The sequence below is a fragment of the Pseudorca crassidens genome, chromosome 5 (assembly GCF_039906515.1).
Source record: "Pseudorca crassidens isolate mPseCra1 chromosome 5, mPseCra1.hap1, whole genome shotgun sequence".
Taxonomy (NCBI): domain Eukaryota; kingdom Metazoa; phylum Chordata; class Mammalia; order Artiodactyla; family Delphinidae; genus Pseudorca; species Pseudorca crassidens.
In genome coordinates, this window is record NC_090300.1 from 112,938,255 (window position 1) to 112,964,024 (window position 25,770).

The window sequence follows — 25,770 nt, forward strand, 5'->3', positions numbered from 1 at the left end:
TGGCATTCCTATAAGTGTTAATAATTTTTGCAAAACGTATATCATATGTCATGATATATGTCATATGTCATGATATATCATATGTCATGACAGCATCATGTTTTAGTGTCATGTTTCTAAATATAATAAAATAAACCTAATTTAGGAGGCACCCCAAATGTTGAGAGATAATGAACAGAACGTGACATATGTGGTAAATCAACCTTTTCTCCACTCAAAAGTGCATCTTAAGCAACTACTAGGACAGACATAGACAGGTTTCACTTTTTTAAATATTTTGTTCCTGTTTCTATTTTAATTTTTCTAAAAGTATCCCATATCTTCTGACTCAGAACTCGAAGAAAAGGCCATTTAAGGCAGGGATGATACCATGTATTTATTTATTATTGAATAAAGTGTCCCATCAGTTTATTGGTGAGAACTGATTATATATATATATATATATATATATATATATATAATATCTGAATTTCCTAATTATTGAATATGAGTACAATGAAAAACTTCTTCTGAGATTTATATACTTGGATTAATGTACATATCCTTTGAACCTATGTTAAAGAATCCTTGGAAGACAACATTTTAAATGGATATTTGAACAGGCTGGACCTTCGTAAATAATATTTTTTAAATTCTCATATTATTCTCCTGACAAAATTCTGTACAAGTAAGGTTTATTTTTGTTTAGTTGAACAATATATTAATGTTATCCCTATTTCCAGTTCTTTCAAATTTTCTTACAAGTTTAATTGTTCATACTCAACTCTGAAATTTCTTTTCATTTCTAAAAGCCAAGAGCTTCTACAATTTTGTAGGAATCAGGATGTAGCACACTCAGAGAATTATGTTGGGTCATTGCAGCAAAGTGATGAAGGCCATGAGTTTTGGATTCGAGTAAATCAGGTTTGAGGTGATTTCACAATGTATCAATAATATAACCATGGGCACATTAGTTAACCTTTCTGATTATCAATTTTGCTACAATTATTTTAAAATGGATTTTTGTTTAAAAAATTGAGTACAGTACCTAAAATCCTATTATGGAGATTAAAAGAGGTAATTAAAGTAGTGACTAGGACCCAATTAGTGTTTATTAAAATTAGATTTAGTATATTATTTGCTATAACATCTTGTGGAAGAAAAGGTTTTAATACATGCAAATTTGAGACTATTCCATTTATTTTCAATTTTCTCATAATTGTTACTATTTCCTTAGAATATTAAATTATCATTGATACAAAAGCCAAAATACTTGCCCATCATTTACATTTCTATTTACAAATTCTTTTGAACATTACTATTATTTTGACATTCACAATATATTCAAAACCTAGATCCTTAAATGTAAGTTTTATATACTTTTAAAAGTGAATTTCTAACTAGTTTCTCAGAGAAACACGTATCAAGTGATAGAAAATCAGGGGGAAATAAGATCCTATATTCGGAAATCGGTTTTACAAAAATATTTTAGATATATATCAAGTGAAATACATGTCAAGTGAAACAATGAAACTGGTGGGAAAATATGATTCTATATTCTAAAATTGATTTTCAAAAATATTTTAGGGATACATCAGTTTCATAAAAATATTCAACTCTATTAAAGGCATGCATACATGTAAAATTCTGCACAAAATATCCAATTTTATGAGATTTAATGTTCTCAAAAATTTAAAATACACAGATTGCCAAAGTACACATGATCTTTGGGAAGTCTTGATCCCTAATGCCTCTGGGTGTGCTGTGCTTTGTTTGTCAAAATGGTGTCAAGTCTGTTAGAACAGCTTGGCCAGTTTTGACAGCATTCCTTCCTAAATTAAAGATAGCAAGATGAAGCTTATAAATTAATGGGGGAAACTTGAGTTCTATCACCAGGTCTCTGTGAACAAAACTTATTTCTCACTTCACAATTTATACTTCCTTTTTTTATTTGAAAGAATGTAATTATTTCAGTGTTTCATTTAAAACCTTAACCATGCATTTTATTTAACTTTTTAAAAAGTTCTATCATAAACATATAGTAAAAACAATGTGACTAAATTTAATATTTCATCAGACATAGGCTTGACATCATAGAAAAGTAGATTTGAATTTTGCTTGTCACTTCACACCTGCATGACTATATTTTTTGGAAATAGTTTTCAATTAAAATCAAAATATTATGAGATTTTTGTCAATATTGCATAACACAACTAAAAATATTTAACAGAGTGCTTGGCAGGTGCTTGACAAGTGTGCCTCTGTTTGGACGAGTTGTTTCTGTTATTGTCATCATGGATAAGCTGAAGCATTGAATGAGATTCTTATTTATTGTATTTTGTTCATAGAGAACTGATGATGGCCTGGATATTATACAGGAAAAAACAATAATAGCAATGTCATATTAAATTGATGCTAAAAGAAAATCTACTATATGCACACTCAGTGTTAACCATTGTGTACATATTGCATCACCAAAATGGTCACCTTTTTACAGATGGGAACCATAAGCTAAAAAATTAAATGTCTTTTTGAATTTTTATACTCATAGAAAATAGTTGACCGAACATTTAAAACTAGGTCTATCTGTGTCCAAAACCCTTGCTCATGCTCTTGTATAAGGCTGCCTCCCATTTTGTTTGGATTCAGAATTGTATCAAGACTTCTGTATTTTGGGAAATTTTACTCCAAGATCATATCAGATATGATTAATTTGTAGTCAAAATTAATTTCTTGAAAATGTCAGTAGTTGACATTTGTTCTTATGTAAATATTATAGGAGGGATTAATTCTCCTAGCATTAATGAATTTGGTGCTACGATTATTTATTGATAAATTTATCTCCTATATAACCTTGTGTGAGACTTTTATTTCACATATTGTTAATCATTTTACCAATTTGTTTCATAATTAAATGTAAATCACATTTAAATCTCTGTTTTTATAATAAATGGTAGTTTGAACAATTCCCGACATATAAATTATTAAAAACACAACAATAATACAATTACTAAAATAATATACAACTGACACTAGTGATTTCAAGTCATTTGTGTGAAATAGTTGATTTTCTAAATCCGATATTTAATAAAAAGTGATGCTTTATGTATAATAACATGGCATTATGTACAATAAAACAAGTGACATCAGTTTCCTATTTTATATCCACTAATGAGAATTAAGAATAAAATATATGCTATGAAAAATTCCATACTATGCTATATTCTTACCTTATGAGTAAATGATCCATAGATCAGATAAGATAAAAAATTAAGTTAATTAACTTTTGCAGTCATCAGTTAATTAAGCTAGGTAATGAAGAACCACATGCCAAGCAAAGAAGTCATTCATCCAGAATCAAAGAATAAAATAAAGGCTTTTAGAATCTATGTATTTATTCAGTATTTTACATTCTTCTTGTATATTAAAGCACACTTATTTTTTAGCTTGTGTGTGTGTGCAGCTGTAAAATAGGTTAAGAATATCCCTATACTCTCATTATTAATGCTACTTTTTGTTCATTTTGTATATGGCTTTTGCATTGCATACAAAGTATCTAGATGTATGGATACAATTTGCAGGAGTTTTACAATGTTTAAAGTTAACATTCAACAGTGTAAATAAATTTGTCTTTGATGAAATCACATTGTAAGTGAACATTTCTGGATTTTCCTTATAAGGAAACTATTTATATGGTATACTAGATTTTTTACAAACCAAAAGATACTTTAAATGAATGGGAGGGAAAGGGCAAAAATTCTTAAGCTTTTGCTGCCTCAACTGAATTTGCTCCACACTGAATGGGAGTTCCCTGGTCTTTTTTTGCATCCAGCTGTGAGAAGTTAGGAAAAACAGAGGCAGAAGATGAGGCATAGGTTAATATAGTATATATCCTTATTTTGCCTTGTTTGAAATTCATAAGATTTAAATCACTTTGGGTATATAACTATTACCATCTAGAAAAATATTTATTCATTTCAATTAACTCATGATCACACTCACTTATGATCATATTAAAGACAACCCAGGAATAGGAATCAAGATACCTGCCAAGCAGAGCCAGTGCTACACACAGGGCTTCAGTCAAGTTGAGGGATATGTTTCCATTGAGAGGAAAGAACAAGAAAGAGAAACAGGGAAAAAGTGGCACAGTAACAGGAACCAGAAAGAAGATGGCAGTGACGCTTAAGGAACTCCTTTGGTGACGTTCATCTCTTTCATGGTTCTTTTCTAAGGCTGATCCTGGTTATAACACCACTTATGACTTTGATCAATGTAAGAAGTAAAGGATGAATTTTTCAGACAGAGACTTTTGTTTAACCTATCTGGGTGACTGACACATGCTTTTGTTTTCTTTTATGAATGATATGTTGATTTGAAGATTTTTTCTTTTTCCTTTCCCCAGTGATTTCATTAACAATTTTGTTCAAGGATCTCATATTAGACTTGTAGATAAGGTGAAGGAATATAAAATTTTCTTTGCCAGAAAGAACAGGAACTTCATATTTCTTTTTTTTTAATGAAAGGGACACTGAAATAGGATTGAAGTAATTGAAAAATGATCTTTGTGAGTAGAATGAGCATAGTGAAAAATGAGATGGTACTTGTGTCATAAAAGAAAGGCCTGTTAGGACTCTCAACCAGATAATCCTATTATTGAAGAATAAGCTTGTCTGAATTCTCTGTGTGTATATATTTTCTAGCCAAAATCACACTATTGAAGTTTTTGAAACAGTTGACAGTTTTCTACTGCCTTTGTCAAAAAAATGAAGCTCTGGCATAAACATTTGGTCACTGTTTCAAATCCTTACATGAGAGGGAAGTCCTAAATAACTGAAGGACTAATGTAGTAATGAATGGTGCAAAAACAATGTTCCTGTGCAATTGAGGGCAGTTATTAATTTGTTTCAGTTGGATGCATATGTCAGAAAGCTCAATTTATGCAAGCCATTCAAGGAGAGAGAGAAAGAGATCGCTCAGCCTGAGGGAACATAACAGTGAAACATTTCTTAAACAAGATCTGTTCTTGCGTACAACACAATGTCACTTTCACAAGCTGATATTCAGGGAAAAAAAAGAAAATTGTAACAAATTTCCTTAAGCTTTTCTCCAAGTATTTTAAATTAGAGAGTAGCAATGAGAGAAAGTTTCCACCTCCCCACCTTATTTCTTCTCGTGTCCGCAAAGTACTTGGAAATATGTATCACTGCTACACAAGGTGGCATTCTTATACTTCCATGCTGAGACTCCTCATATGCCTTTGAGCTTTTAAGTACTGAATAATTAAAATATGCATTGCCATTTTCTGACATTTAAATGTCTATTTAAAACTCATAGCTTTATTGGTTTTGAATTGTCTGGACAAGAATCATTCGTGATTAAAGAATTATTCTACCCCTGATCTGCTGTGTTTTACTCTAATTTGAATATAGGGAAACTTATTTTCTATGGCATAAACTGTTTTCAAGTAAAGTTACATATTTAGAATAACATTTTGGAAAACTACTGTACTTTTACTGTAATTGAATAATGAATCATACCTAAATCTGTGTCTTAACCATGCCAATTTTACAGTCTCTCATGCTGTTTTGACTTTTTGTTTTATTTTGTTTTGTTTTTAAGTATTCACAGTGAATTTAGGCAAAATTCTCAGAGATGTTACATTATTATATATCAATGGTTTTATTTCCATAGTGGTTATATTATATCTTGGATATGTGTCTCTTCTAATTGTGAGATGATGGTGATATTTTCAAGAATATTTGAAAATTGCATAAATTTTTCAGAGTATTCTTCAGAGGAATATGTGTTTCATTATGCATTACTATATATTCTTAATTTTTTCATGTTAGGTTCCGTAGAATTAATTGTCATAAAATTCTGTTGCAGTAAAATCTATATGAGCAAATCTATCAATATGTTAAGATAATATGATTATAAAAAAGTCAAGCTTATTCTATTTACAATGGAAAAACACTGTCATTGAAAATCAACTGAAAATCAATTTTTTTCGAAGTTCTAAATCTAATAAAATGTGAGAATATTAGTTGAAACTTGCAATAAGTTATAATCATCTAAAAACCATTAGATCACTTTTACAATTTTGCTTTAAATAATTAGGAATAACTAGGAAAATCCCAAACCAGTTTCTACATGCACAAAAGAATTTGTATTCTAGCTATTGGAGCAATGTCATATGTTTTTAATGAGATATAATTTCTACATGTGGGTCAAAACATAAATAATGTTGAAATATTGTATATTGCGCTTGATGCAACTAATTAAAATTCAACAGAGTTGCCTTAGGGCAGATGGTTTGCTTTGTGTTGAGCAAGAACATCCTCTAAAATTGATCCAGGTAAAAGAATTTGTCCCCTAATAAATAAAGTTATCTGAAATGTGAGCCAAGTGAAATAACTTGTTGATTCACTGTAATTTGATTTGAAAAGGCAAACTTTCTTTCAAAATTGATAACTAACAGAAACTTAATTAAAATATTAGTTTTAAGAACTTTTAAAATTCAACAAGGACAAAATGATCTGGGAAAATTAAGGAATATAATTTCAAAGAAGGGGGAAGTAGAAGAAATGATGTGAAGAATATGAACATAACAAAGAGTAAGATTGAACCTTGGAAGGGTAAGGTAGCAAGCATTTTAAGGAAGGCAGTGTTTTAAGGAAGAGAGGCAGGTATTGATGCCCCTTAAAACATGCATATAATTTTCCCATTTTTCTCCTTGAAAATCAATCCCTTAAGCTTAAGTGCTTCCTTCTGGACCATTTTACCAGTAAATCAAGTTTTCAATGACTTAAAAAAATTTTTTTGAGGACATTCCTGCGGGAAAGTAAGGGACTTGGAAGCAGAAAAAGTTCTGCTGGTAACAGCAGTGTACCTGGAGCCAGAAAAAGAAGGGCAAGGGAAGTTGAGAGAACACAAAACCCAGCAGAGACAAGGAGGAGAGTCATTTGCATTATCTTCCCAGTGCTTTCCATTTTAGAGTGAACATATCATGAGAAGAGTCTGTAATGGGATACAGCGAGGAGACATTTTGAAGTACGTGTGTTACCTGAAGCTATATTGCTATTATTTTACTCAAGATGAAGAGGTTCATTCAAGTTAGTAGCAGTGTAGGAAAGGTGTTGAAGAGTTGATCTTTGGAGGAAAAAGGGGAAAATCTGCATGACTGAAATTGAGGCTGTGGCTGATCACATACACTGCTGCTGTGGCTATTAGGGGATTATGTCTCCTATGCCGCAGGTAATGGAATTTGGCTATATTTAAAGATCAAACATAAGGCATTGCTTTAAAATTTGTCCTTAAGAAGGACCTATTTCCAAGTTACATGCTAAAATGACTCTATTGGCAAGGCAGAACAGAATATAAGATTCAAAAATCTTAAGTCACATTTGTATTTGCATTTTTTTTCAACAAAGCTATGTAAAACACTCTGTGAAACCCTTCTGCATTAGCTCAGTAAGGAATTAAGAAACATTTGAACATACAGAAAATATCGTGGATTGAAATACTTTTTGCCTCTGGTGTACAAATATAATAAATACAAAAATTACAGAGCCAACATAATGCTTGTTTTTTTCTCTCAGAATGTGAGAAGGCAAGTTTCTAAAAAAATACTTTTGTTCTAATCCCACTCAGTCAGCTCAGGTCAAGGTGAGATAAAAATTAATGAAACTTTACTTTTTACATTTAATTTTAATGTGCTCTATCTTTTATTTATTTATTTATTTATTTATTTTCCTTTTGGCTATTTCTTTGTCCTTGTAGAGGTCTTCTTGGTCAGGTAATGAATTTTTAGTACTAGTATTTTCACAAAGGTGTAAAGTTCTTTGCTTTGTTCCCTCTGATCTCTGAATGCTCACCTTGCGTTAAAAATCTGCCCTATTTATTTGGAGTCAATAATGCAACTCCATGAGTTGTGAGCACTAGAATATTACCTTTGTGCACTAATTAATTGAATATGGTAATGAGGGCATGCCTACAAAGTCAAAGCAGGAGAAAATGAGAAATAAAGTAATTTATTTACCAATGCAGAAACAGTGAAAGCAGGTTTTACTGTCCCTAAAACAATAGTTTTAAGTTATGTTTTACACATGTAGTTCTGTGTTCATATTTGAACAGATATATCAGGAGAAGAGTCCATTTTATTTTAGCTTTCTAAAATTTAAAAATAGCCACAATGCCTTAAATCTAAGATATCAAGCTAGACTATTAATACTACCGTATTAATTCTTCTTACAAATTACAGTTAAAAATGCTTAATTTGTTTTTCCCTTATATTTTTAAGCTTAATTTTTTTTTCTTGGACATATATTACTGTATATTTTATATCCAAATCTTTATATTATGGACTAGAGTTTCTTGATCACTTGCATTTTAATTTAAGAGCAAAAATAAAATTGTATTATCAAGAAATAGTTGTTAATAATTATTACAATTAATGTAATAATTACAATGATTTTAGCAGACAACAGCAATGTTTCCAAAAATGCTCTTAAACAATAGTCAGTTGCAAATGAAACATTTTATTTTTATTTTTCATGAAATAGATATTGTCTGCTTAACTAGCTAGGCCACTGCTCACCCTACCCAACCCACAACAATAAAATTGGTGACACTTTAAACATAAATAAATGAATAAATTTTAATTTTTCTTTGTTTGATGCTTAAAGTATTTCCCTCATATTTTAGGACATCCTTCAGGCAAAGCTCATAAGATACATAAACTATATGTGTATGTATCTATATGTATATGTCAATATATTGACAAAATATGCATCATTAGAGTCTCTGAACAAAATAGATTAAGAAAGAAAGGTGAGTTTACAGAGTTAGGGTTCACTACCAGTGTCACATCTAAAAAAAACTGCTATAGTTTTCAAAGATGTGATCATGGAGGGTAACTACCATGCTTATCTATAAAATGTCACTTCGGCCACTGTCAAGGAGAAAATATTACATTAGTTAGACAACTGAACTGAGGAAGTGTGGCATTTTCTCTGGGGTATTGTTAACAGAATTTGTTGGCATTTGCATGTCAATTTGTAGAGTTTTATCTATAAAGGCAATATTCTTTCATCAAGGGTAGCTATTCCCAATGTAAGGAGGGAAAATTGAATAAATTTATATTTAAATTTAATTCCCTGATAATTCTTGGTAAGATCATAATGGGAACAGTAGTTAAATCTAGAAATATCCCTGTGAGAGGTAAATATGTTATATCATTTTGTGTTCTCACCAAAAATATCTGTTATATAATAAGGAATCTATCTATCTAACCCCTTTACAATACGACACAATCAATATACTTCTCTACTTTTCTAAATATAGCTATTGCTGAAAATAATCTCTTGTGTAATTTAAGTATCTTCAAGTACATTGATTAATATGACTCATTTTCTCTATTTTCTTATTTATTTTTCTCCCAAATATTGGCCAACTCAGGTTACTTTCCATTTCAAAATTCATCCGTGATTATTGCCAATCTCATTGTTGTGATTTAAAATGCAAGTGGCAATCACTGTGGCAAGGTTTTTTGTTTTAATAACCAATATATTTTTAAAAAATATAGTTAACTTTTACTTTTTCCTAACTCAGATGTACCTGATATTAAGAAGAAATAATTTAAGAATGTTTTCTTTATGTATTTTTCTTAGTCAAATGTGTGTAAAATAACTTTTCAGAAAATCAGTTCATAATATTAATATTATAGAGCAAGCTTAGCCTAATGCAGTAATTTGGGGATTCTCCATCTAAAGCAGTGATTCATAAAATGTAATGTACTTCTGAATAACCTGGGGGTGCTTGTTAAACATGCAGATTCTTGGACCACCTCCACATCATTGAAGCAGAATTTCTGGGGAGAAATTTTTATGCAGATAAATATGGATCGTGCTCTGGCAAAGCCTTAACTTGCTGAATGAAACTAGCTAGTGTCTTAAAAAACTACAGATTTAAACTCCTTCTGTGCTCTTTGCAACTCATCTTAAAATTCACAGAGTGCAACAAAATTAGCCAGTTTTCTCTTTTATAAAAAGGGAACTAACATTTGTCAAGAAGCTGGAAATTGGAAGAGTAAGATTCAAATGCAGATCTCTCTGGCTCCCAAATTTGTGCACTTTCTCCAACAATATGGACATCAATTCTAGTTTAAGAGTTTCTTGCATGAATATATGAATTACTTTGGTATTTTGTTGTATAATCATGTAGGGAAAAATGTGGAGTTACATTTTGCCTCTGTTTAAGTTGCAGCTCTCACAGGAACATTAGTTTACAATTTTGAAACTAATGTGAATGAAAATCTTACCTTCTAAACCTCCAAAACCTCTATGACTTTTATATTTCAATTTTCTTTACTTATTATTTTCCACTAATTAATCCATTACCCGTTTTTTTTAATGTTTTACTGTTTAAAACTCATTTTGGACTTTAAATCCTGTACGGATTTTGCATGCCTTTGTTCTCGAACTTTCATCTCTTATCTCTATGACCCTCTGCTTCAAAAAAAAATGAATAGAAAGAAGTAAAATTGAGTGAAAAAAATATTGCAGTGTACTTTAAAAAAATTTATTTTGAAGTACATATTTTACAGAAGAGTTGTGAAAAACATATGAAAACTTCCCATATGACCTTAACCTACATTTCACATATGTTAGCATTTTTATTGCATTGACTTTAACATTCTCTGTCTCCCTCTCTAGTTCTTCATCTCACCATGTATGCTTTGGAATGAGTAAGTTACACATACCTTATACAGTCACAGTATAATTGTCAACTCAGAAAATTAATATCAATACAAAATAATTGTGTTATCTATTGACAATTTCATCAGTTGTCCCACTAAAAATGAATTAATTTACTAGAATTCAATCATGGATCACCTGATGTATTAGTTATATATTTTTTCAGCTCCCTAATAGGGAAACATTTCTTGTTTTTTCTTTGCCTTTTAGGACCTTGGTATTTCAAGGAGGGAAGGACAATTATTACACAGAATGTCCCATAATATGTATTGATCTGGTAACCATGATGCTTATACATTCATCATATGATTTTCTGGCAGGAATTCATAGAATTACTGTTGTTTGCAAAGATTCATTAAAAAAACATCATGATGCTGCCAGGTGCCCGGGATCCAGGGACAACTTGCCCGGGAGAACGCACGGCGAGCCTCAGGCTGGTGTAACGTCACGCCGGCCTCTGCCACTGCAGGCTCGCCCCGCACTCCATGCCCCTCCCTCCACACGGCCTGAGTGAGCCAGAGCCCCCGAATCAGTGGCTCCTTTAACCCCGTACCGTCTGAGCGAAAAACAGACGCCCTCCGGCGACCTACATGCAGAAGCGGGGCCAAATCCAAAGCTGAGCCCCTGGGAGCTGTGAGAACAAAGAAGAGAAAGGGAAATCAGAAGCAGTGGATTAAAGCTCCACAATCAGCTTGATGTACCCTGCATCTGTGGAATACATGAATAGACAACAAATCATCCCAAATTGAGGAGGTGGACTTTGAGAGCAAGGTTTATGATTTTCTTCCCCTTTTCCTCTTTTTGTGAGTGTGTATGTGTATGTGTCTGTGTGTATTTCTTCTGTGTGAGATTTTGTCTGTATAGCTTTGCTTCCACCATTTGTCCTAGGGGTCTATCTCTCTGTTTTTTTTTAAATTTTTTTTCTTAATAATTATTTTTATTTTAATAACTTTATTTTATTTTACTTTATCTTCTTTCTTTCTTTCTTTCTTTCTTTCTTTCTTTCTTTCTTTCTTTCTTTCTTTCTTTCTTTCTTTCTTTCTTTCTTTCTTTCTTTCTTTCTTTCTTTCTTTCTTTCTTTCTTTCCTTCCTTCCTTCCTTCCTTCCTTCCTTTCCTCCTTTAGACAACGAATCAACCCAAATTGAGGAGGTGGACTTTGAGGGCAAGATTTATGATTTTTTCCCCTTTTCCTCTTTTTGTGAGTGCATATGTATATGCTTCTGTATGAGATTTTCTCTGTATAGCTTTGCTTCCACCATTTGTCCTAGGGTTCTATCCGTCTGTTTTTTTCTTTTTTAAATTTTTTCTTAATAATTATTTTTTTAATTTAATAACTTTATTATATTTTATTTTATTTTATTTTACTTTATCTTCCTTCTTTCTTTCTTTCTTTCTGTTTTCCTTCCTTCCCTCCTTCCTTCCTTCCTTCCTCCCACCGTCCCTCCCACCCTCCCTCCTTTCTTTCTTTCTTTCCTTCTTTCTTTCTTTAATTATTTCTTCCTTCCTTCCTTCCTTTCTTTCTTTTTTTCTTTCTTTCTTCCTACTTCTACTAATTCTTTCTCTCTACTTTTTCTCCCTTTTATTCTGAGCCGTGTGGATTAAAGGCTCTTGGAGCTACAACTAGGAGTCAGTGCTGTGCCTCTGAGGTGGGAGAGCCAACTTCAGGACACTGGTCCACAAGAGACCTCCCAGCTCCACATAATATAAAATGGTGAAAATCTCCCAGAGATCTCCATCTCAACTCCAGCACCCAGCTTCACTCAATGACCAGCAAGCTACAGTGCTGGACACCCTATGCCAAACAACTAGTAAAACAGGAACACAACACCACCCATTAGCAGAGAGGCTACCTAAAATCATAATAAGGCCACAGACACCCAAAAAAACACACCACCAAACGTGGACCTGGCCACCAGAGAGACAATGTCCAGCCTCATCCACCAGAACACAGGCACTAGTCCCCTCCACCAGGAAGCCTACATAACCCACTGAACCAAACTTAGCCACTAGAGACAGACACCAAAAACAACGGGAACTATGAACCTGCAGCCTGCAAAAAAGAAACCCCAAGCACAGTAAGATAAGCAAAATGAGAAGACAGAAAAACACACCGCAGATGAAAGAGCAAGATAAAAACCCACCAGACCTAACAAATGAAAAGGAAATAGGCAGTCTACCTGAAAAAGAATTCAGAATAATGATAGTAAAGATGATCCAAAATCGTGGAAAAAGGATAGACAAAATGCAAGAAACATTTAACAAGGACCTAGAAGAACTGAAGAGCAAACAAACAATAATGAACAACACAAAAAATGAAATTAAAAATTCTCTAGATGGGATCAATAGCAGAATAACTGAGGCAGAAGAACGGAAAAGTGACCTGGAAGATAAAATAGTGGAAATAACTACTGTAGAGCAGAATAAAGAGAAAAGAATGAAAAGAACTGAGGACAGTCTCAGAGACATCTGGGACAACATTAAATGCACCAACTTTCAAATTATAGGGGTTACAGAAGAAGAAGAGAAAAAGAAAGGGACTGAGAAAATATTTGAAGAGATTATAGTTGAAAACTTCCCTAATACGGGAAAGGAAATAGTTAATCAAGTCCAGGAACTACAGAGAGTCCCATACAGGATAAATACAAGGAGAAATATGCCAAGACACATATTAATCAAACTGTCAAAAATTAAATACAAAGAAAGCATATTAAAAGCAGCAAGGGAAAAACAACAAATAACACACAAGGGAATCCCCATAAGGTTAACAGCTGATCTTTCAGCAGAAACACTGCAAACCAGAAGGGAGTGGCAGGACATACTGAAAGTGATGAAGGAGAAAAACCTGCAACCAAGATTACTCTACCCAGCAAGGATCTCATTCAGATTTGATGGAGAAATTAAAAGCTTTACAGACAAGCAAAAGCTGAGAGAGTTCAGCACCACAAAACCAGCTTTACAACAAATGCTAAAGGAACTTCTCTAGGCAAGAAACACAAGAGAAGGAAAAGACCTACAATAATGAACCCAAAACAATTTAGAAAATGGGAATAGGAACACACATATCAATAATTACCTTAAAAGTAAATGGATTAAATGCTCCCACCAAAAGACACAGATTGGCTGAATGGATACTAAAACAAGACATATATATCTGCTGTCTACAAGAGACCCACTTCAGACCTAGAGACACATACAGACTGAAACTAAGGGGATGGAAAGAGATATTCCATGCAAATGGAAACCAAGAGAAAGCTGGAGTAGAAAATCTCATATCAGACAAAATAGACTTTAAAATAAAGACTATTAGAAGAGACAAAGAAGGACACTACATAATGATCAAGGGATCGATCCAAGAAGAAGATATAACAATAGTAAATATGTATACACCCAACATAGGAGCACCTCAATACATAAGGCAAATACTAACAGCCATAAAAGGGGAAATCGACAGTAACACATTCATAGTATGGGACTTTAACACCCCACTTTCACCAATAGACAGATCATCCAAAATGAAAATAAATAAGGAAACACAAGCTTTAAGTGATACATTAAACAAGATGGGCTCAATTGATATTTATAGGACACTCCATTCCAAAACAACAGAATACACATTTTTCTCAAGTACTCATGGAACATTCTCCAGGATAGATCATATCTTGTGTCACACATCAAGCCTTGGTAAATTTAAGAAAATTGAAATTGTATCAAGTATCTTTTCTGACCACAATGCCTTGAGACTGTAAGATCTGTAAAAAATACAAACACATGGAGGCTAAACAATACACTACTTAATAACGAAGTGATCACTGAAGATATCAAAGAAGAAATAAAAAAATACCTAGAAACAAATGACGATGGAGACACGATGACCCAAAACCTATGGGATGCAGCAAAAGCAGTTCTAAGAGGGAAGTTTATAGCAATACAATTCTACCTTAAGAAACAGGAAACATCTTGAATAAACAACCTAACCTTGCACCTAATGCAATGAGAGAAAGAAGAACAAAAAAAAAAAAAAAAACTAAAGTTAGCAGAAGGAAAGAAATCATAAAAATCAGATCAGAAATAAATGAAGGAAACAATAGCAAAGATCAATAAAACTAAAAGCTGGTTCTTTGAGTAGATAAACAAAATAGATAAATCTTTAGCCAGACTCATAAAGAAAAAAAGGGAGAAGACTCAAATCAACAGAATTAGAAATGAAAAAGGAGAAGTAACAACTGACACTGCAGAAATACAAAAGATGATGAGAGATTAGTACAAGCAACTCTATGCCAATAAAATGGACAACCTGGAAGAAATGGACAAATTCTTAGAAATGCACAGACGGCCAAGACTGAATCAGGAAGAAATAGAAAATATGAACAGACCAATCACAAGCACTGAAATGGAAACTGTGATTAAAAATCTTCCAGCAAACAAAGCTCAGGACCAGATGGCTTCACAGGCAAATTCTATCAAACATTTAGAGAACAGCTAACATCTATCCTTCTCAAACTCTTCCAAAATATTGCAGAGAGAGGAACACTCCCAAATTAATTCTACGAGGCCACCATCACCTTGATACCAAAACCAGACAAGGATGTCACAAAGAAAGAAAACTACAGGCCAATATCACTGATGAACATAGATGCAAAAATCCTCAACAAAATGCTAGCAAACAGAATCCAACAGCACATTAAAAGGATCATACACCATGATCAAGTGGGGTTTATTCCAGGAATGCAAGGATTCTTCAATATACGCAAATCAATCAATGCGATAAACCATATTAACAAATTGAAGGAGAAAAACCATATGATCATCTCAATAGATGCAGAGAAAGCTTTTGACAAAATTCAACACCCATTTATGATAAAAACCCTGCAGAAAGTAGGCATAGAGGGAACTTTCCTCAACATAATAAAGGCCATATATGACACACCCACAGCTAACATCATACTCAAAGAATGGTGAAAAGCTGAAGGCTTTCCTCTAAGCTCATTAACAAGACAAGGATGCCTGCTCTCTCCACTTTTACTCAACATAATTTTGGAAGGCCTAGACACAATAATCAGAGAAGAAAAAGGAAATAAAAGGAATCCAAATTGGAAAAGAAGTAAAACTGTCACAGTTTGCATGATACTATACACAGAAAATTCTAAAGATGCTACCAGAAAACTATTAGAGATCAATGAATTCAGTAAAGTTACAGAATCAAAATTAATATACAGAAATATGTTGCATTTCTATATACTAACAATGAAATATCAGAAAAAGTAATGAAGGAAACAATCCCATTTACTATTACATCAAAAAGAATAAAATATCTAGGAGTTAACCTGCCATATAATTTTAATCATATGTGATATATTATATTTCTATATAATATATTATATTTATATTTCTATTATATTATATTTCTATTTTTTTGTCCCCATGATGTATTTTTTTCATTTTTCTTTCGCTTTATTTTACTTTTGTTTACTGCAATAATTACCTTTCTTTTTTTCATTTTTTAAATTGAACTATGGTTGATTTACAACTGTATTTTACTTTGTAAGGAGTACTTGCATTTTATTTTACTGTTTATCTTTGTACTCATTCCTTTTTCTGTGCAATTACTTTCCTATTTTCTTGTTTAACATTTTACTATCTGGTTTACTGGCTTTCTGTGGTATCATCTGACTCCCATATTTTACCTATTCAACAGTCAGTAAATGAATTCTACTTTCCCATTTCCTTCTCCCATCTGTTCTCATATCTAATTAATTTTTCTACTTTGTCATAATGTACAAATTTGCATATGATTCTTCCACTTGTGTCCTCAGTTTGTTTAGTCTTAGGTAGAAAATTAAAAATATTAAATGGTCCCCATAATTTATTTACTCATATTTTTCCTGACATTTTCTTTTTGGATGAAGAGTGTCCTCTAGTGAATTCCTCAAGGAGGACTCAAAAGTAGCAAGTTTCCTGAGAACTTATATGTTTAACATTGTTTTCCTATAGCTTTGATACTTAATGAACAGCTTGGAGGGATATAAAATCTTTGTTTCACACTTCCTCTTTTTGAATCTTTTGAAAACGTTATTCAATTTTTTCTGTTTTTTTACATTGTTTTTGAGAACTCTGATATTAGTGAAATTCTTCTATCCATATAAAATACTGTTTCTTTTTTGCCTGGAAGCATTAAGGAATTTATTTATCTTTGAAGCAAAATAATCTTACTAGAATTTGTCTTACATTTGATCATTCTGTGTCAAAGTCAAGAACCTTTTGTTTAGCTTCAATATATAGATTTTCTGCCTTTTACTTAGAGAAAGCTTATATATATATATATATATATATATATATAGTTTCATACTTTTAAAAATATTTTTCACTTATTTCCTCTTTGCCTATCTTCTCTTTCAGCAGTTTTCTTTCTGATACATTTTCAACGTTTTGTCATTGCCTTCATTGTTTTTCTGCTTTTTCTTTTCTTTAATGCTCCTTACTAAATAACCTCTTGTTAGTAAAACCCTGAGAACTTTGTAAGTCAGTCGTCACTTCTGAGAACACATTGTAATATTTTTCACTTATTTTCTCATTTCAATAAAATCCCTTTTCATTTTATATTTTTGTCCATTTGTTTCAATTTTAGAGCATATACTACACTTCTTTTTTACTATCTCCAATTGTGTGAATGAGGTTATGTATTTTATTTTGGAATATCGTATTACATTTCTCTTTTAATTCATTATTTTGAAGGGAAAAGAAATATCATCAGCTAATGTGTTTTCAGTGTTATATTCTGTCTTCTTATAGTAGCATTGTATAAACTTATTGCGTGTGTGTGTATGTGTGCATGTGTGGCATTATAGCAGTTGACCACATTCTTAGTTGAATGGCACTCTATTCTTTGAGTAGCAAGATACAATGTCTTCAGTGCCTCAGTGTGTATGTATGTTTTTTGTTTTTTTTTTCTGTAGAGGGAGAGGCTTTGTGTCCTCTGACTTTTTGAATCCTATTTCTTACAAACGGAATATTTTTTTCATTTGCTACTTAATTTCTAAAGGTAGTCTCATCCTTCCTGGTTAAAGTTTACTCTTACAGAAGTAATGTCTTTAGAAGATGCAACCTTGGATTGTGCTTAGTTTTAAGTTGCTTCACTGTGGTCAGTATATCTACCATAATGTTTTTTGGTATGGACTTTCTCTTTTGGGAAATAGCTTTATAGTAATTTTTCAAAGGCTACTGCCTTCCTCTGCTCCCTTCTGTGCATTTTTCCCCAAAACTATCCTTATTTGGCACTCACTACAAAGGTTTATCATGGAAATGTAATAGAGAGCTCACTAATATTTGTTCTTTATATATTTCAATATATTTTAATTTTTACTTAAAGATAATTTGAAGTATGGGCATTTTTTATGTTCAGGTTGTGATGAGAAAATGCTTTTGTATGATTTCATTTTTTTTCTTATTTTTCTCTATTGTTTTTAGAGTTTATATGGGTATAAATGATTTTAGGCAGCAATCATTTTCCTCAGCTATGTGGAAGATCTTGGCACTGCATTTTTACTCTCTAATCTTTATCTTGGTCATGGTGCTTGAAATTATCCAAGACTCCTCTTTTAGCCTGATCAATCATCCATGGCCTTATTTTATATAGTTTTATTATTTTAATCACATTGTTTCATTTTAAAATATTTTATATGATGGTGTTTTATAATGACTTACAAGACATTTTCATGAAAGACAATGGTTCAAATATACAAATAAGTATTTGAAGAAGTAAAATATATCTTAATGAGCATGTTTTTTTGTTATGTGATTTAATATATATTTTCTGCTAAAGTAATAAAATATGAGTACATATTCTAAAAAGAACTGACATGGTACATAAGTTGCAATACTACTGTAACAATTCTTAGAGACTATTACTTTTTTTCTAGTATACTTTTGCTTTATTATCAATGACTGTGTTTGAATACATGATGTTTTTTAGGAAGAGAGAATTTATGTAAGAAAAAGCCAGTCCATTCCAGTGGTTGAGAATTTCAGACATATGTCATTGAAATGAATAATTCTTGAGTAAAATGGGATAGTTTAGTACTTTGGTGACAACTATTTAAAATAAATGAAAAGAGAATGGATAAATACATACAGAAGACAGAGGATAAAATGTTGATGGGAATTACAGCCCTGTTATTGGAAGTGAAGGATCTGAGGAGTGATCATAGCTGGTAGCTACACAGTCATGTCTATATACCCACAGAACTGTCATGTTGAACATTAGATTAGGTATATATACGAGTAAAGGTTGTAAAAGGTTAACTGGTGAAGACCTAAAAGAAAATCACTGTCTAATTAAAAAAAAAAAAACCTCAAAATGTGATAGATTCAAAAACAAAGCTACAGTATTTTGTAGCTCCTTCTGAAGTGTTGAACTCTGTTTCCCAACACTGTGAAACTATACTGGCCTTGTGATTTGCCTGGGCCATAGTATATGGTAGAGATTATGTTGTGCAAGTTCCAGAGCTTAGGTTTAAAAAGGCTTTATAGCTTCCACACCTGACTTTCATGTGATATTGTCCTGAGACTGACAAAGTAAAGAAGCTAGTCTTGTTTACTGCAGATTAAGAGGTCACTGGGGATTTGGATTAGAACAAACATGTCACAGCTGACAGCCACTCTCTCTGCACACTTATGAGTGGGGCCATCTCAGATATTCTAGACAAGCTGCTCCTCTTGCTGACAGCAGCCACATGAGTGAGTCTAAGCACATTCAATAGTAGATCCAGCCAGCCAGCCAACCCACATAATTTTGAGAAATATTCCACTGTTCTTGTTTTAAGACAACAGTTTTGAGGGAATCTGCATGTCAGCAATAGTTAATTCATGCAAAAAATTTGAGATATTCACAGACAAAATGAAGCATTAAACATTCAAATACTATTCTCAAGATAGTCTTAAATTAGATATATGCATAGAGAATATAGTTGGATTAAATTACTGTAAGATCACTTCCAAATCTGTAATTCTTTCATAGTGTGAAGAATAGCTTCAAATCATAAGGATTACTTTCTGTAAGTGTTAGCATCAGCTGAAACTGAAAACATTAAGATTTTACCCCAAATAATACCTTTTTAGGTCCCAAACACCTCGCTTGTCAGAGGAAAGTCTACCTTAGTGATATGAGTAGTGGCCAGTATGGAGAGTGCCAACTTGTGAAGTAATTAAAACCATGTGCTACTCAGGCCAGACCTTTTCTGCAAATATTGTTTCTTTGACAGGAATTGCCTCTCTGGCATAAACTGCAGCCTAAAATGCATTAATTCTTGATTTCCAGTTTAGATCTTTAAAGTGGAGGTAGGTCTTCATGGTTCTTGACACTTACAAAGCAAATTTAGTGGAAAAAAATATCTGAATTATAATATTTACCTTCCCAAACACTTAGTGTTTGCACTCACACTCAGTATGTCAGAATATTATCCAACCTCTCAACTTTGTAAATCATTTCTAAGAACTCAACTAAGTTTGCATAAAACCAATGTTCTCTTCCTCTTAACACTCATATTTAATGGATTTACATAATATTTATTTGAATTAAGTAATTACAGTAACAGTATGCCTGATAAAATCATTTTTTTGGAATAGATACAACTATTGGTATGTAACAACTAATAGGTGTGAGTAGAAGTGTGGATTATAGTAAAGAGTAGTCTAATTCCCATCAGTGTGTTTACCTTACATTTTAGTTAGTAGTTTAAAGAGGGAATGTAATAATCAGTTAATAGGGGAGCTTTCCTGGTGACGCAGTGGTTAAGAATCTGCTTGCCAATGCAGGGGACACGAGTTTGAGCCCTGGTCCGGGAAGATCCCACATGCCGCAGAGCAACTAAGCCTGTGTGCCACAGCTACTGAGCCTACAGACTTAGAGCCCATATTCTACAACAAGAGAAGCCTCAGTGATGAGAAGCCTGCACACCACAACAAAGAGTAGCCCCCTCCCACCACAACTAGAGAAAGCCCACACGCAGCAACAAAGACCCAAAGCAGCCAAAAATAAATTAAATAAATTAATTATAAACAAATTCAGTTAATAGGGCAAAACATTTAAGTGGAGACCAGGTAAGAAATCTCCTATTGTACTTTTTGTGAAATAGCATAATGTAATTTTTTAAATATAATGTTAATGCTTATAAAGATATAATGTTAAGAACTAAAAAATTAGAGGGGGAACTTAGTGTAAATAGTAATTACATACTAACAAGATTCTTATGTTGACTTAAACTACAAGAAACTTAAAAAAAATGACTCCAAATCAAAAAAAACACTTTATTTTAATAAAGGAAACTATTATAAATGTAGTGAAATAGAAATTGAAAGAACAGTATTTAAAACACTCTGCAAATTGATCAAAGGGCATCTGTCATGGAACATATTAAATTATTGGTTCAATAACTTCTTAAAATTCATTTAGGAAAAAATATTTGAAAATTAATATGCATTATTCTAAAACTTGACTGTGGGAAAGCATATGGACTAACAATAGATATATCTCTAAACAATAGGCTTGGATCATTTATAGATGATATTGTATTAACACTTTACTAATTATATAGTTTAAAAGCTAAATGGGATGTTAATGAAATGTATAGTTGTAACAAAACCTGGAAAATGTTTTATTTTGAAAAGATAGAGCAATAAATTTTAATATAATTGAAAAACACAAAATTACCATCTTGGAAGAAAAAAAAGAAATGAAAGCCATTCAAAAAAATATAATCTTTAAGTAGATGTGTTTAATCATGTGGGGAGTTTAGATTGAGATTAAGCACAAATCAAGTCAGTATTTACAATTCTTCTGTTTGATGAGACCCACCACCACAATCACACACACACACAAACACACACTTACACACACATCACAGATGTCACAAAATTCCATTTAACACACTGGTAATTAGGACACTGAAAGACAAACCCAATTATCTGCATTACTACGTTTTCCTAAACTTAGGAACTATAAAATTCTACTATTTTTTCACAAATTTTGTTATCTTGCACCCTTAAATGTATTATCACAAGGTTCCTTTAAAAGAGTATTTTTATTTTAATTATAGCTACAATTTAGAGATTATGTAAAATGTGAAATCTGTACTAATTATGCTGTCTTTGATTAAAAGAAAACACAAAAACCTCAATAATACACTTAAACAGTGTAGAAATAGAATAGTTAACTGACATGATGATGGGTATAGGAAGAAATCTAAGAGATATGAAATGAAATGGAATGAATAAATTAAAGGCAAAGTACCAAACAGCATTAAAACTTATCACTAATCTATTATTAAAGTTCTCCTTTGAGAAGAAATAAAACTTTTATTACTGGCTAGATATCCAAAGGCTGACAGGTATAAAGAAATGTAGTGACAGGACTAGCTTGTCTCTTGTCCAATCATTTGCAGTAAAAAAGGAACTTTATAATCTGAAGCATATTTTGCATTTCTGATTTGGGCAATTATTTGCTACAAATGACTTGATTACAATTTTCATATTAAATGTAATATGATATACAAATGCAGGCATGCTGTGACAAAGTGTTTTAAATATCTGAATATGTCAGAAGGTAGGCTGAGTCATTTTGTGAGAAAAGAATTCCACATCATTCATCTGTTAAAGGAAACCATGTATTAAAAAAATTTATAGGGCTTCCCTGGTGGCGCAGTGGTTGGGAGTCCACCTGCCGATGCAGGGGACATGGGTTCGTGCCCCCATCTGGGAGGATTCCACATGCTGCGGAGTGGCTAGGCCTGTGAGCCATGGCCGCTGAGCCTGCACGTCCGGAGCCTGTGCTCTGCAACGGAAGAAGCCACAACAGTGAGAGGCCCACATACCGCAAAAAAAAAAAAAATTAAAAATTTAAAAAAATTTATAGGGCTTCTTGATTATGATACTCCCTTATTTATATATCACCATAATATATATTACTTGTATCCAGTTTAACATAAGAACAAACTCAAAGAATGGAAACATGGCAAATTCAGGTAATAAAAAATACATCTTGAACAAAAAAGTTATCCTCGAATGATACAAATTAATTTACCTGGAATATCATAGTGAGCAGATAAAGAACTTAGTCTTTAAGTAAAAAATAAATTATAAAACTTCTATAGAGAAAAAGAACTACAAAGATCTGAATGAAAATTACAGAGTTAAAAAGATAAGGAACAATGCTCTAAAACTGAACCAGTGATGTTTTATAAAAAAAATAAATAAATATTGAACAAGGTTACTTTGTGAAGATGTCACCTCTTTAGAAGTCAAATTTTTTACCATATTTAAATGTCAGTTAAAATATATGCTTTAAGGAATGAAACAGAAGATGAAAACTTCATCACAACATCCAAAATATAGCCTGTTAATGAATCCATTTGAAATATTGATGATGAATTTTTACTGATAAAAATAAATTCAAATTTGAATCTCCCATGACATCTGACACTAGCATATGATGTTAATGATGTTCCTTTCTAACGACTCACTCCTCTTTTTGTTGTTTACTGTATTTAGTTCTGTGATTTTGAATCTAATTACTTATTGACATGATCTAGCTATTCAATCTTTTGTATATACCACTTTTTACTCTTCCTCGTGCTCCTCAAATCCCTGCTTTCTTTCTTAACTGGTTTAGGTTCCACTTTCCATCATTATAATCACCCAATCAACAGCTTTTTTGTCTGTTGCTCAAACATTTTACTTAACTGTCAAAAAACCCAACCTAATTAAATAAATTACTCCTCTTAATCCAGGTCTAGAGAAAAGTATAAATCCCTATTGACGTCTAATAGAAATTTATGCTTAAATATACCCAAGTAGGCTAAGAGAGTAGAAGTTTGTTCATATTTCTAGTTCCTAAGTTCTTTTACTCCTTTATCTGACTCTTGAAAAAGTCCTCATTCTCCTTTATCTGTCTCTTGAAAAAGTCCTCATTCTCCTTCAGCCTCCAGTATATATCTTCCCTGATTACTCTCAAGTATTTACCTTTATTCTTGATTCACTAAAAGAGAAGAAAGAATAAAGCATAAAAAGTAGAAATGATCATTATTCCTATATTGTCATAATTTTAAGTCTACCAGCATACTTGTGCCTGTCACCCATATACTTGTCTTCTGTTAAAGTAATGAACGTTCCTTATTTTAACCAAAACCTACTCCTCAATGTTTCCCCCTTTTCTGTATTATTCCCATAAGCGTATACAACATGGTATCAGTCACATTTAAATAAAAACATTCCTTGAAACTACTTCCTCCCCCAAAATCTGTCCTCTTCCTCTGTTCAACTTAGCACTAAAATTTTTCAAAAGAATAGTATCGACAGATGATTGTTCTCTCCATTTTCTTTATTCTCATTATTTTATCAATGAATACCCATCAGGCTTTCACCCCACCATTCTATCAAAACAATTTTTGTCAATATCACTAATGACCTTCAGAAGCTAAATTTATGATAAACTCTTCATTTATTGGCAGCATTTGATACTGTTGACATACCTTAAAAAAATACCTCTTCTTTCTTTGAATGCTGAGATTGTCACTCAATCTTGTACCTCCTTCAACCTCAGTTGCCTCTTTTTCTCAGATATATGGCTTATTTATAGTCAAATCTTTATGTGTCAAAGCTGTCATGCATCCCATGGCTCAATACTTTGTTCTCTTCTGTATCTAGAAACACTCTAAATGATATCATCTAGCTTTTTGGCATTAAATGAACTCTCTATATGAATGGCTCTTGCACCTTTATCTCCAGCTCAGACCTCTCCACTGAACTCCTAACTTATATGTTTAAACCCCTACTCAATATTTTATCTAGGTTTTGTATTATTTTGAGTAAAGTCCAAACTTTTGTAATAGTTGGTACCTCAAAATGGAGTTGTGTAAGTATATAAAGTTTATTGTTACTCACATTGCAGTCTAAAGGTGAACAATCAGACTATGCTCCACAATCAAATAAGGACTCTGTTTCCTTCAAAATCATCTGGAGTGTAATTCTCATGTGCATGGTCAAAGCTCTGTTTCTGCCCTGTATAACTGCAAGCATGTAAGATATAAAAAAAGGAAGGACTATGATGAGAACATCTGTATTTTAATACACAGTCTGGAAGTCCCACAAATCATTTCTTCATACATCTCTGTGGTTATGTGATATCACCTATACTGAAGAAAGGATGGGAAAATTAGCTAAAATATGTGTGTTTCAGGAATTCTGTTACCTAATAATCGTATTAGTTAATTTGAATAAAACTCCCACTGACAACAACTGGAAAAGCTAATAAAGATTTTGAAAATATCTAATCAAAGGAACCAGAAAGTCAAGAAGGCAGTGAAGAATATTATATCAGGATTTAGAAAAAAATATATAGGCTCACAAAGGTGAACATGTAGAATTGAGTCTGTGTTTCTTATATGGGGGTATAACAATTCAAAAATAAGGTGACCAGATGCTAAGAAGATATTTGAAACTTTTGAGAGTCTTGTAGGAATAGGAGGAATACAATTAACTGGAGTACAGTAACACCAAATGTGGAAAATTATGAAACTCTCCATGTCTAGTAGAGAACTTAAGTCTAAAACTTAGTATCAAGGACAAAGAAAACATAGAGAAGTTCATGGAGAGACCAATACCTTGTTTCAATTAATTTCAGTCCTGAAACTGCTTTCACGTGATGTTGAATACCAGTGCTTAAGCAACTTGCAACATAAAAATGTAAATTTTTAAAATAAAAATATCATAAAAAACCTCTATTTTATCTGTAATTTTAACACTATAACTGGTAAGGAATCAAACCAGACCCAACAAGAGAAAGATCATATGAATAAAAAAGAAAGATTTCACAGATAAAAGAGATTCAGAAACAGAGGCTTTAGGAAATGGTGTTAATATGTTCAAGGACATAAAAGATTGAGAAAGTTGGTAGAGGACTAAAATCTATGAAAGAGTAAAACAGAATTCTAGAAATGAAAATATAAGAATTCAGTGAACATGTTTGACAGCCAGGCAGAGCTG